The following is a 14,881-nucleotide window of genomic DNA, read 5'->3' on the forward strand; positions in this document are numbered from 1 at the left end:
AATTGAGTATTTCTGAAGTGGAGCATTTTTACCAGTGGGCCATAATAGAGACATTAAGAACTGAGCTATCTAAAAATCAAATAACTTTTGGAGTCTTTACATTATTACTAGGAACTATTATAAGTATAATTTTAGTTAGGATTTAAATTTGTAATTTTTTTTTTAAACCATTCTCCAAGAGTCTTAGTTTGCATGTCCTGGTGTAATAGAAAAACAAAGTCCTTGCAAATGTTTGTTGTTTCTTCTCTGTAGATGTCATCCTTAGTCATTGATCCATATCTTTTAAACATACTTTCCTGACTGTTGTCATAGTGACCTCTTCTGTTCAGTAGTACTCATCATAAGCAACAGAATGAGCAAGTATAATAACGATTATCTTACTAGTTGTTTTTGTTTGTCACTAAGTTGTGTCTGACTCTTGTGACCCCATGGACTATAGCCCACCAGGCTCCTCTGTCCATAGGATTTCCCAGGCAGAAATACTGGAGTGGGTTGCCATTTCCTCCTCCGGGGGCCTCCCTACGCAGGGATCGAACCCATGTCTCCTGTGTCTCCTGGTTTGCAGGTGGATTCTTTTACCATTGAACCACCATCTTTCTAGTATGAAACTACAATTCTCTAAGACATAGGAACCTTAATGCAATGTGGCAATTTCTTCAAAGAATATATTGTAATAAAAAAAAAAAAGGTGGAAGAGGAATTCATAGGTTAATTTTCAAAGACTTAAGGGTAGTATCAGCTTGATGCAGTATACGGACCTTGTTTCGGTGTACTGATGACACCATAATAAAATCTGTAAGGTAATCAGGGAAAATTTGACCACTAATTAGATAGTTAGTAATATTGGGAAATACTCAATTTTGTGTGTGAAGTAATATTTTGATTGTGTTTAAAGTGATTTAGAGGGATGTATGGAGATAGTTAATGATGATAAACAAGATAAGGTAAGGATAGTTAATGTCTGCAAAGATTCAGAGTGGTCCAATAGAGAGGTTGGTGATGTGGGTAAAACTAAATGAATAGGTGTTGATAATTGAAACAGGAAAGTAGTACATAGGAATTCATTATACTTTCTCCTCTCGTAAATGTTTTATAGCTACAGTTTAAAAGAATCAGCTAGACCAAAAAAGCAAAACAAATACAAAACCATAATATACTTTGTAAAGTGTTCATTAGTAAAGAAATATCCAGCCTATTACATTCTTTTCCTGTTTAATATACATAATTTCTATTTTTATAATTAAATATATTATATGGAGATTATTACCAATCCTTAGTTAACCATAAATATGTATATATACCAAGTCAGGATAGGTTAATTCACAGTTGTGAATAATCTTTAAGCTTCATTTTAGCCATTAATTTAAAAATAATCCATCATGAACACTTATCCAAAAAATTCAGAATTCTGTTTTGCTTTTTTCTAATGGTCCTATCAAGGTCCTTTTAAGGGATCTGACCTGAGTCTTCAAAAATGTGTAGCAATTTTCCAGGCTAAAGGGGAGAAGAACAAAAACAAAGATGTAAAGTAACCCAGTGTAGACAGAAGATTCAGAAGAGGTAGGTAGTGACCAGGTCATGGGGAGCCACATGTGCTCAATAAATTCAAGACATCTGGGGTGTGTGCTTATACACGTACAGAGAGGAAGAGAGAAAATGAATGAATGAGTGAATATTGATGTGCTTACCAGGAAACACTCTTCCATATTCTGCGTATTGGTATATATTAGGCCTTGATGCAATTCCAGCTCCCCCAAAGGGGATTTAGCCCATGGAAAATCTCAGAGGCATGATAAAGACACAAAATATAGCTCTATACACTGAACGTTTAAATAGTATAAATGTCAGGATGTTAATTACAGAACGTTCTAGAGATTCTTAGTTCTCTTTATTGGGTTTGAAATTTGAAAGAGTTTATTTACTGGTATCATCTTTTGGAGGTGATAGTTTGGTTTTAGTTTGTCTGGGAAAGTTATACTAAAATTGTGGTAAGATAAAATATTTATCATTTGCTTTTGATTCCATATTGAGTTTTCTTCTTTGTCCGAGATGAACCCTTTAAAAAATTGTATGAAAGAGATAAATACTCAGATTTTCCGCAGTATAAAATAAATTGCTTCTCAATGTGATTTATTACCGCACTGTAAAGCAAATTATAGTCTTGCTAACATATAAAATCCCCTGAGTTTAAGTTGACTATTATAAGGGTATTTAGAAACTTTCCTAGTACAGGATTAATTAATATATTTCTGTAATTGGACTTTGTTTCATAATGAGAGTTATCTTGATTTCTTAAATGGTAGTAATGCCGTTAGGTACAGTGGTTTTCATGTGGACACTGAATCTTTTCTTGTTCATAAGTAACTCTGTGGCTTTTGTGACATCTTTGATGGAGACACATAGTGAAAAATACATCTCACGACATTGTACACACAAGACTGAAAGAAAATTTGACTAAACCATACTTACTGTTGCTACATGTGATGTGTTCAGTTTTTTTTTTCTACTCTGTTATATATATGGCTGCATCCTGTTGATTTTTTAAAAATGAATGATAATGAAGAAAATGACAGATCCCTTTATATAGGCTCTTTTGATAAAACAGATAAGAAAAAAGGATAAGGAAGTCAAGCATAATCTCGTTTATCATCCAGATCATTCATACATACACAACATAAGGTTATGCAGATCAATACTGTATTTGCTAAGATAAGCTAAACAAAAGCCTAGAACTTGTAAATTACAGCATAAATAAGTTGGTATGTAAGGTGAAAATTCAGTCTAATCAAAATGACTCAGAAGCATTGAGAAAGCTGCCTCATTGGACACAGTATTCTTGCCTTTCCTTAAATCCAACAGCTTACTTTTCCTCTTGTTGTTCATTGGCTGAAATTAACTCTTTCATTTTGAGACAAAATTGTACCCATTTCCTCATCTTCCTCTTACTGCAAGGTGCTCACACAAGGAATAATAACAACCGAAGGAGAGAGACTCTAAAGTTTTCCTCAGTCAGGGCCTTCTGTCTCCTAGTGGAATCACCGGAGTTCCTCTCTCCACGTCCACCATTTCTAATTATCTTTATACCTGACTAGTGTAAATAAAGGAAAAAGATCACATCTGTTACATTTGTTATGCATTCCAGAAGGAAGCTTTAAATATGTATTTAAATTCAGAATGTATGATTTAATGTTTAAACATGAGTAAAAATTACCAATGCATACTCTGTCAAGCTTGAATATTTCAGGTTAAATGTTAACTTATGTTCTGGTGAATTATTTCAACTTTTTAATCTATAACAAAGGGAACGTTGCTTTAGCCAGTATGTAATATTGTAAACATTTTGGGATTACTGCAATATGCTGGGTATGAATAGAATATCCTTTACCCAAAGATCTCATAATAAAGTAAAAGAGACAAGCAAAATCAATATTTATGGGGATGATATTTACTGTTATAGGGTAGAATGAAGTGGAGAATAGTTATTCAGTGGAGGCAGAATTCCAAAGGGGATGGAAGCAATTAACTGAAGCTTTAAGGCCGATAAGGTGTTTGCCAGCGAGTGGAAAGTAGTAGGGCCTTTCTGAGCAGGGTGAAAACAGCTTGTGCAAAGGCCAAGGGATTAACTGTTTCAGAGGCTTTAAGGTTATAAGGTTCCCAGTTCAAGTTTTACATCTGCTGCTTACTGGCAAATTACTTAGTTTCTCTAAGCATCTGAATGAGGGATATAGTAGCATTACATTACTTGGTTATTTCAAGGATTAAATGAAAGCACTTAGCAGTGAAAGCTCTAATCGTCTCCCCTTGTAACTGCCTGAAGAAAGCCTGAAGGCTGAGTATGGTGAGTAGATGAGGCGTCACAGGGATGTGCAAGAAAGCGTTGTTGTTGTTTAGTTGATAAGTTGTGTCCGACTCTTTGCGACCCCGTGGACTATAGCCTGCCAGGTTCCTCTGTCCATGAGTTTTCCCAGGCAAGAATATTGGAATGGGTTACCATTTCCTTCTCCAGGGGATCTTCCTGACTCTTGGATTGAACCCACCTCTCCTGCATTGGCAGGCAATTCTTTACCACTGAGCCACTAGGAAGGCCCATGGAAGAAGGCAAGGGGTAGACAAATGTACTAGTTGGGTTGCCCTAGTGAACTGCTTTGTTTGGTAGGGGGTCACCATCAGGATATCAGTCTTACAGAAAACTTGGAGTCTATTGCCATGAAGATGGTATAGAGCAGTGGTCCCCAACCTTTCTGGCACCAGGGACCGGTTTTATGAGACAGGGTGTAGGGGATGATTTGGGAGTGGTTCAAGTGCATTGCATTTACTGTGTGCTTCATTTCTGTTATTATTACATCAGCTCCACCTCAGATCAAGCTTTAGATCCCAGAGGCTGGGGACCCCTGCTGTAGAAGAGCTTAGGTTTGAGCCTCAGGATGGTGAGAAGGCAATGTGGCATTAATTGGAGGGATTTATATGGGTGAGACCATCCGTTGAGTAGATGTATCGATTATTGCAGGAACGGGCAGTAACAGATTGACAGGCGCCACATTGCCCATGGAAAAAAATTTTAAAGGTCATTACAGCAGGTTAAAAGAATTGACAGGAGTCTGGACTTCTTGACATTTTGGCAGCAACAGTGTAAATAAATAAATTCGCTCAGGCACGATGCTCAGTTCTTGTAGTGGATAAGTACAGTAGAATTACTTAGGAGGCAGCACCAGCTGATCTATTCAAGAAGAGTAAATGACTGAGATAAATTGTAAATTACTGTCATGTAAACTTTCCACCTTATAAAATTAAAACTGGAAAGAGTGTTACTATGTCAGTCTGAATAGGAAAGTTGGATATCAAGACATGTAATGGAGAAAAGATGGCCCATTTTGGCTTTATCGTGTTCCACATCTAGAAATTCTAGATCACAGCATCACTGTAAGAGACTTGGTTGTTTGGTGGTTTGTCCATTAACAAAGGCTTTTTACCCAGACTAACACATGTTTATACTCGATTAGCACTGGATATAATATTCTTAACAGACACATACCAACATAGCAGCACTGCGCCAGGTAAAGAAGGGAGGTCTTCAGGGAGCTACAGTTTCTCTGTTGTATAACTGAGAGATGAGGGGGAGCTTTCTGAAATGACTTCCTCCTTACCAGGTTGGCATATAAATTTCATCTCACATGCCAAATTAAAAAGAAAAAACTCAGAGCAATTCCTTGTGCCAGAGATGGAGAAAACAATGAAATTAGTAGTTATTTCTCAGTCTTCATTCTGTATACAAAAATATTGATTAGAATAAAGCCATATTTTTTAATGTTATTATCTGAATACTTTACATTCTGATTGTTATTTCAGTGAACGTATTTTGGTAGTACTTCATCAACTTCAGTTTAGCAAGGAAGCCATTTCCTCCCTCATTTGGTTTATCAGTTTTGGTATAAGCTGAGATTCTTACAGTTGCAAGTAATAAAATCTTGAGCTGTCTTAAACAAGAAGCAGAATTTATCATGTGGGCACCAGGGGATATTCCTTTAAACACAAGAGCAGGAGTTCAGCATAGCCAGTGGTGGCAAACATTTTCCATTATCTCTTTCCATCTAATGAGCTTGTCTCTTTGCATCTATTTTATCTCTTTCCCCAAGTTTCATTTCATTCCCTTGACAGAATATAGTCGCCATACAGCATTCAGATTTATAGTTCTGTCATTTGCAGAGTTAAGTTGTTACCCATGAATCACAACTCTACATTCTTCAGAGAGAATCTGAGTGACAGGGGAGGTAACATAGTCTAGAGTTGAGCCCAGGAGCCAGAGTGTCTGGGTCAAACCCCACTTCTTCACCAATTAGCTCATTTACTTGGGGCAGGTTACTTGACCTCTCTGAGTTTCCTTTCTCTCATCTGTGAATTGAAAGTATGTTAGAGGCACCTTATAGGAAGTTAATACATTAAAGCATTTAAGAATACCCAGGACCTAATAGAGGTATATGTGTATGTGAAAGTGAAAGTGAAGTCGCTGAGTCATGTCGACTCTTTGCTACCCCTGGTGGACTGTAGCCCACCAGGTTCCTCTGTCTGTGGGATTTTCCAGGCAAGAATACTGGAGCAGGTTGCCATTTCCTTCTCCAGGGGATCTTCCCAAGCCAGGGATCGAACCCAGGTCTCTCCCGCATTGCGGGCAGATGCTTTAACCTCTGAGCCACCAGGGAAGTATGTGTATGGTGCTGCTGCTAAATCGCTTCAGTCGTGTCCGACTCTGTGCGACCCCAGAGACGGCAGCCCACCAGGCTCCCCCGTCCCTGGGATTCTCCAGGCAAGAACACTGGAGTAGGTTGCCATTTCCTTCTCCAATGCATGAAAGTGAAAAAATAAAGTGAAGTCGCTCAGTCGTATCCGACTCCTAGCGACCCCATGGACTGCAGCCCACCAGGCCACTCCGTCCATGGGATTTTCCAGGCAAGAGTACTGGAGTGGGGTGCCATTGCCTTCTCCGGAAGTATGTGTATAGATTAATATAATTCCAAACTGATTCTCCTTTACACAGTCTTGAAATAAGAGATTAACATTTAGCAGGACTTTATAAATTCACTTTCTAAAGCTCACTTAGGTTGTTTTGCTATTAAATATGAAATGATTGAACCAGTTGCTATGACAGTCGTTAGAGCTCTTCTGCATTGAATCCTGTTTCAGAAGTTGAGAAGTTATCTTCTATACTTGATTCTTGGAGTGAGGTTGATTTGTGAGTTAACTCAAAATATCTTTTTTGGAGGTGTTTTAGGAGCAACTGACATGAAACATATAATACCTAAAGTTTTTGTTTTGTAAAATCATAGCTTGTCCACAATGACTGAAAAATAATATTCTAGTTTTTTATTTGTTTTAGCACCCATATTTGCATTCAGTTTAATATTTAATAAAAAATATTCATTGATCTACTCCTGTGTGCTGTGCTGTATTTTTGGCCCTGGGAATCTAGGTGTGACGTAGATAGTAGAAAGACCTATATCAATTGCAAATCTTATATTATTTGGAGAGGTAAGACACAAATATTAGCTAATAATAACACTTGTCAGCCAGTGATAAGTATTATGCAGAGACTTGAAATGGAATAATGTAATTAAATTGTTTAATTGGAGGCTTTATGTTGGGTAATCAGTGAGTGCCTCACTGGTGTCATTTGAGATCTGAATGCCATCCAAGGGAAAATAAGGAGAAAAAGAGTGGCTTAGGCAGAGGAAACCTCTGAGAGAAAGCCCCAAAGTGGTACAGAGCTTGATATGTTAACAAATACTACAGTAGATTATTGCCTACATTCATAATTTTAATTTCAGAGGTTAGTATCAGAGGTTCAGAAAAATATAGATATTTTTCCATCTAAGGTCAAGGACATTGTATTCTGTCCACAATTTCCTAACATAACATTTTTTTAAAAAATTGTTTTTTTAGGCCCCCCTGCACTGCATGTGCCATCTTAGTTCCCTGACGGGATCGAGTCCATGGCCCCTACAGTGGAAATGCGGCATCTTAACCACAGCACTGCCATGGAAGTCCCCACTAACATAACATTTAACTTACATTTTCTGAGACATAAAGGCTTTAGGTAACTTTTCCTTTCCTTATGACTGCCTCGGAGAAATTTGACTGTGCCTGGCAGTTTCTCTCTTCTCCTCCTCTGTTGTTCAGTTGCTCAGTCATGTCCAACTCTTTGTGACCCCATGGATTGCAGCATGCCAGGCTTTTCTGTCCTTCACTATCTCCCAGAGTTTGCTCAAATTCACATCCATTGAGTCGATGATGCCACCCAACCATCTCATCTTCTGTCGCCCCTGTTCTCCTCCTGCCCTCAATCTTTCCAAGCTTATGGGTCTTTTCCAACGAGCCTGCTCTTAAAAATACTTGAGAAACTTATGTGATTGTTTGACTAGTCTCTTACTAACCCATAACCTCCATGAGAACAGGGCTATGTCTGTTTTTGTTTACCACTATATCTCTAGCTCAGCCTTGTGCCTGGTGCTTTATATGCTCTCTGTACATATTTAATCAATAGTATTGGGGGAAAAAAGAAGCACCGCATATGTGTAATCATGGTCTGCAGTGGATAATGTTTGTAATGATTCAGTTCAGTCGCTCAGTCATGTCCAACTCTTTGTAACCCCGTGGACTGCAGGACCAGGCTTCCCTGTCCATCACCAACTCCTGGAGCTTGCCCTAACTCATGTCCATTGAGTCAATGATGCCATCCAACCATCTCGTCCTCTGTCTTCCCCTTCTCCTGCCCTCAATCTTTCCCAGCATCAGGGTCTTTTCCAGTGAATTAGTTCTTTGCATCAGGTAGCCAAAGTATTGGAGCTTCAGCTTCAGCATCAGTCCTTCCAAGGAATATTTAGGACTGATTTCTTTAATGATTGACTGGTTTGATCTCCTTGCAGTCCAAGGGACTCTCAAGATGATTGGATACCTTCATAAATATCTGTACACATAAGATAGCAAAGGTTATTTCAAAATCTTTTTCTCCTTAGACCTTCATACTAAATTTTTATAAAATTTATTGTAGAATTAATTAGTTTAGAGTCTAGTTGAATGGGCTTCCCTGGTAGCTCAGATGGTAAAGAATCTGCCTGCAGTGCAGGAGACCTTGGGTTCAATCCCCAGGTTGGAAAGATCCCCTGGAGAAGGGAACGGCAACCCACTCCAGTATTCTTGCTTGGGGAATTCCATGGACAGAGAAACCTGGCAGGCTACAGTCCATGGGGTGACAAAGAGTCAGACACGATTGAGCGACTTTCACACAAACACTAGTTGAATACTTAAATATTAGTTTTTCACTGTCTAAAAAAATAATGCATTGCTTATTTCTTTAGCTTATTCGGTGGTTCATTGAACATGCATACCTCCTATGGGCAGTGCACTGTGTTAACCTTTACGGTATCTTCAAAGAGATAATAGTCTAATCTGGAAGAGAGCCTTTCCTTGGTGTGCCTGTCACATCGTGTACCTGGGGCCTCACTGAAATGAATATTCTATCTGCTTCCCTGAGTTGGACCTTGCAGGTTGTTTTCATTTCTCTTCACTTGGCACAGAATATCTGCAGTCTGGTGTTGTAATGAATGAATAAAGGAGTTGATGGAAAAGACAGTATGGGAAATAGAGATACTATCGAAAGATGTGAACACTTTTTAGCACTTTGATTTTTAAACTTTTACAGTTTTACCTTTTTAATAAGTAGTATAATCACATGGTTTAAAATTTCAGTATATATAAAATAGAGTCCAGTGAAATTGTTCCTGTTGTCCCAGTGGTGTTCTTTTTCAGAAATATTTTATGCAGATACAGGCAAATTGGTGTGTGTTCCTCCCCTCTCTTTTTACAGAAATTTTGGCATCCCATTCATGTTCTGTACTTTGCTTTTCCATATGTGTTAGAAATTCTTCTATGCCAGTACATCAAGGATTTCTTATGCAGTTGATAGATGCATAGTATTTCACTGTATGGAATTCTGTAATATGTTTAACCAGCTCCCAATGTATGTGTGTTTAGAGTTGTTCCCAGTATTTTGCTACTACAAACTGGTGTGGTAAATAACCTTTTGTATGTCATTTCACAGAAGTGTTAGAATATCCATATATCCAGTTCCTGGGGGTGGAATTGCTGGGTTGAAAAGTATGTGCATTTTGTAATTTTGATACATAAGCCAAATTGCTGTCCTTCAAAGATGTATCGTTTCACCCACCAGCAGTGTATATCTGTGCCCCTTTAAAGGTGAAAACTTTTGATTAACATTCTAAAGAAAAAATGGAAAAATTTCAGGTGGCTATATGGAGAAGAAAGATGTTACAGGTGAAGAGAAGAGCACTTTGAGAAGCACACAGGAGAAATAGCATGTCTGGGAATTTTATCCTGTTTGATCTAGCTAGAATATGAGAATATGAGAGGAAGGCCAGGAAGTGGTAAGAAAATAGGTGTTGGTCATGGAGGGTTTTGTGTGTAATGCTAAGGGATCGATATTTTAGTTCTATAGATGAAGGTTTTGAGTAGGAAAATGATGTACTAAAGTTGATTAATACATATTACAGAAAGAATAGCTGTTTGTATCATTTATTTAAAGAGAAGCATACCAAATAGCTCTATTCCCTAAAGATCTTACAACTTAGTCTTTTTTTTAATCATTAATGAGTAAAATAATGTTGATTATACATGAAAATTTGGAAAAAAATAAATAAAAAATAAAAGGCAGAAATTACTAATAATTTTACCACTCAGAAATTCTCTCTATCCAGAGAACTTCTGTGGTCCTTAAAACAATGAAAGAGAATCAATATATGTATCAGGTTAGAAAAGACAGTGATCTCCAAAGACAACCACTTGTTAAGAGATTGTGATTTCTCCCAGAAAGGAAGAAAAGAAAAAGGGATAATTTACAGCAGAGTTGTTAATGTAAGCATATAAAGTGAAGGCCTTATCTTAAACATACAGGTGCCTATTAGAGACAAAGAACCATTTTTGTTTTCTTTAAGGACCTTTGTTGTTTTTCAGTCACTCAGTCGTTTCTGACTCTCTGCGACCCCGTGGACTGCAGCATGCCAGGCTTCCCTGTCCTTCACTCTCCCAGAGCTTGTTCAAACTTATATCCATTGAGAAGGTGGTGCCATCCAACCATCTCATCCTCTGTCATCCCCTTTTCCTCCTACCTTCAATCTTTCCCAGCATCAGGGTCTTTTCTAGTGAGTTGGCTCTTCACATCAGGTGATCAAAGTATTGGAGCTGCAGCATCAGTCCTTCCAATGAATATTCAGGACTGATTTCTTTTATGATTGACTGGTTTGATCTCCTTGCAGTCCAAGGGACTCTCAAGAGTCTTCTCCAACACCTTACTACAAACCTTTAAGTAGATCCTGATTGCATGTACTGTTTGTCCTGTTTATGACATTTCATTGGCAGGTACTTCTCTAATTAGGATCTCAGCAATTATCAGCCATGCAAAATGTCTGCTAAGTTTCAGAAAGCTGGAGTGCACTGTTCATACTCAGGAGATCTCTTATGGAATAATCCTAGTAGTTTTAGTAACCAGGTCTTCGTTTTGTAGGGTCCATTGAAACAGTTTGTGGCAGATCCTTTCCAGGCTGTTCTTTGAAAACAGGATTTGAGAACATCATCTCCGAGTCACTGTTGTCCTCTTTAAATGCATGTGTCCTGCCAGTGCGTGCTTCACAAGTACATTAAAGTACCTTCAAATAATTTTCCCCTCCTTGATTAGATCCTAAGAATTATGAGGGGAAGAGGAGGAAGGTCCTAGGTACATTTACTGAACTATCTGTTGGAGAACTCCAAACTGATAGATTGTGACAATAATTTTGGTGTTTTGGGATTCAACATATCCCAAGATAGTGGTAAAACTCATGCAGTATGTGATAAATGCTGCAATCAGCAAAATTGCTTAATTGTTAAAAGGTGACTTTTGGTTAGAAGCCCAAAAGCTCTGAAGTACCCTCTAACCTAACAGTCACACTTGCATTAATTTGACTTCTTCATGTGAAATGATCATTTTTATTGCTCCTGCCTAAAAGGTGCAAATTGCTTTCTCTCTTGGGTGTAGGCTGTTGAGCTTTCTTCTTATTAAAGAGACAGGAAATATATCTTCTGTTTAAAGGATTAATGTCATCTGTAAATGTGTACTCTAATTTGTCATTGACTTGAACTCTTCAAAGAAGATAAGAAAAACAAGGGATAGCTTAGCACTCAAGACTCTTGCTCTTGGATGAAATGTTTTCAAGGACCAGCCTTTCCAATGATGGAAGGGTGCAGAGAGGATATGAGAGAAGACTGGAGAACATCAGAATATATTTTGTCTCTAACCAAGATGGCCATGACAGAGTTGGCTGGACTCACGAGTTCCTTTTTCTCCTACACTTTCTTCAGGAAGTGAGTACTCTTTAGATGGAAATGGAACTTAGCACACTGCATTTGATGCAAGAAGGTTGAGACTGGACCCAGGGGAGAAAAGAGATCATTTGTTAACAGAAACTTGCCAAGACACAAGGAGTTTTTTAAAACCCTACCAGGTCAAAACATGGTAGATATTCTACATAATTAGGCAAATAAATAATTGGAATAACTGAGCGAAAACTATTCATTTCTGTTAATTAGAAATAAGAGAAACTGTCCTGTGAACTTTCCAGAATTAAGAACACTGAAAATATTTAAAGGGTATACAAATTTGAAGTGATATTGATATCCTACAGTAAATTACCACGCCTCCCCTAAGCAATCTTCAAGGGGAAAACAGAAATAAGAACTACGTAAAATAAAGGTACTAATTCCATCTGGAGTGAAATGAAGGCATTCAGCCTACTCAAGCTTTCAAACTATATAGAAGTTTTTTTATATGTTGAACATGATATAAAATGACTATGAATTCATGCTGAACAATTTCACTCACCAGTGACCTATTTAGACCAAACCCGTAGGATTCAGCTTGCTTCTGGCTGCAGGAGCCAGGGCCCAGCTGTGCAGAATAAGTGTGACATTTGACAGGGTGACCACAGCACTGCTGATGTTGGACTGATCCACCTTTTTCTAAGCACCTTTATAGCCCAGCTGCTTGCATAGATCCTCGGTCTTCCCCAGCTTTAGAGAATTTTTCATAGGACAGTAAGGTACGTATCTTCAGTACCCCTACAAGGGGAAGGAATTAATTTCCTTTCTTGACTATGCACTGATTTCATGTTAGGAGACTTAGAGTAAGAATAGAAAATTAGTAGACTCACAAATTAAGATGAAAGGGATTGACATAATAAGGAACGTAAGGCTCAGGGTCCACAAGTTCTATAGTATTATAACAAGTTCTATAGTATTATATTTCATCTTCTTTTATTATCTATTTATTTTTAATTGAAGGATAATTGCTTTATAGAGTTTTGTTTTCTGTCAAACCTCAATATGAATCAGCCATAGGTATAAATATATCCTGAGTTTCATCTTAATAGTGATAAAATGATTCAATAAAAAGAATCACATTATTTTAAAACTTTATTTAATTCAATTAACTCATTTTTTTTAAGTCATTTAACCTTCACAACAAAACTGTAGGCTTATTTTACAGATGGTCAAGCTGAAGCAGGGGTTCAGAAGATAACTCAAGGATACACTGCAGGAAAGTAGCAAAGTCAGAATTTGAACACAGGCTCCCTTGCTCTGGGACAGTGTTCTTAATTATTATTGAAAATGCATGGCATTAAAAAAAAAAAAGATAAAATGTTTTATTTGCATTCAAAACAAAATACATGGCATTATGCTTTGTTCTCACTCATTAGTTATTATACTATAAGTATAATACTGTACTTATAATTATTATATGTTATTGTATAATCTTGAGATTATATATCCCTTTGATTATCAGAATCCTGAACTTTTCTACACCCAAACAGTTTCTAAGGAAGATGGTAAGTTAGACGTTAAATCTATAATTAGAGTTTCTTTAATTTCTTGAAGGTGAATGATTGCTCTAACAGTGATCAGCCCTGTTGTTATTTACTATCTTTCGGGTAATGTGGATATTAAGGTAAACATGCTTACTTAAATTCTAAAAGCTCCATGTTTGACTCTGAGTTCTATACATGCAAAGGTTCTTCCTGTAGCAAGCATGCTTACAATGAATAAGTAAAGCAGTTAATAGTTTTGTCTGTTTTGAATTTCCCTAACTGTGGAAAAAGCATATGCTAACAAGAAAGTTATTGTTTGAATGTGGAACTGCTGCCGTTTTACTTGAATCTCACTTTTCAGTCTATTTATTCAAATACATCTGTGAACTTATTGTTGTAATGGGAAAAAAAAAAAAAAAAAACTTTGATAGTCCAGAAACTGGCACTTGAGAAGAAGATTGGACAGGTACAAAGATGGCTTATACTAAAAATTATCTTAAATGAAGGATACTTAATTATACAAAGGCAGCCAAAAATATCAAATGTATAGAGGGCCCAGCGTGGATAGCTAGTCTTTTGGTTGACAGACTCAGGACCCAGAAAAGTCTAGCTGAAACAGTGTGTCCATGAAGCATAGTAGGGCAAAGAGTAATATGTGGGATTTAAATCCAGAAGAATTGTGTGTAGTATAGCATGTTAATAGCATTTTATAGATATTTTTAGTTATTAAAAGCTAACTTAAGTCTTAGTATTAATAAAATTAAATTTTTATTAACTATGTCCTTTGCACCCAGTAATACTAGTGGAGTTAGTGCTAAGCTTACAGAAGAGAGCCAGGTAAAATGGGGTTCCTACCTCCATGGGATTTACAGTCTAATAGGCAAAATAGATGTTAAACAGTTATCAAAAAACGTTATGAATTTTATGAAGAGAGGGGAAGACCTGAGTCCTAAGGGAATTTTTAGGGAGATCTAGTCCAAATCAGAGGGACTAGGCTCTGCGGGAACACAGAGGAAGAAGTGATCTAAGTTAGGTATCAGGGACCTGAGGGACAAGGAGGTTTTAACCATCTGAAGAGAATGAGGGGAAGGGGTCTGGTGTTCCAGCAAGAGCAGCAAGTGTATCCTAAGTTTCAGGAGTGAGCAGGAAAACTTAAAGAAACGGAGCAGAGAGTGCTGGGTGAGGGAAGCAAAGATTGGCTCAAAGTTAGTCTAGAGAAGAGAGCGGCCTTTAATAGCCATGTTAAGGAAACTGGACTTCATGTGCAGGGCGATGGAATGCTGTTTCAAGGTTTTAAGCAGGGAAGATCTCAATTTTATGGCACTTGTCAGAAACACTAAGCTAATGATTTAAACGTGGCAATGCATTTGACCTTTCTGCTTCTGAATTTTCTCATCTTTAGAGTGAGAGTCTTGGGTTAACCATTTCAGATCAAAGATCTCTAATGTGCATGTAAATCTTCTGAAAAGTATCAT

The 14,881-nt window shown here is 37.5% G+C and overlaps 1 protein-coding gene and 1 pseudogene across 6 annotated transcripts in view; both read left to right on the forward strand.

Moving 5' to 3' along the window:
• RABGAP1L (RAB GTPase activating protein 1 like) overlaps positions 1-14,881 on the forward strand; it is a 740,636-nt gene that overhangs the window by 646,360 nt on the left and 79,395 nt on the right. The window lies entirely within an intron of this gene.
• Positions 912-14,881, forward strand: part of LOC113907020 — a 50,394-nt pseudogene continuing 36,424 nt past the window's right edge.

The sequence above is a fragment of the Bos indicus x Bos taurus genome, chromosome 16, assembly GCF_003369695.1.
Source record: "Bos indicus x Bos taurus breed Angus x Brahman F1 hybrid chromosome 16, Bos_hybrid_MaternalHap_v2.0, whole genome shotgun sequence".
In the NCBI taxonomy this organism is placed as follows: domain Eukaryota; kingdom Metazoa; phylum Chordata; class Mammalia; order Artiodactyla; family Bovidae; genus Bos; species Bos indicus x Bos taurus.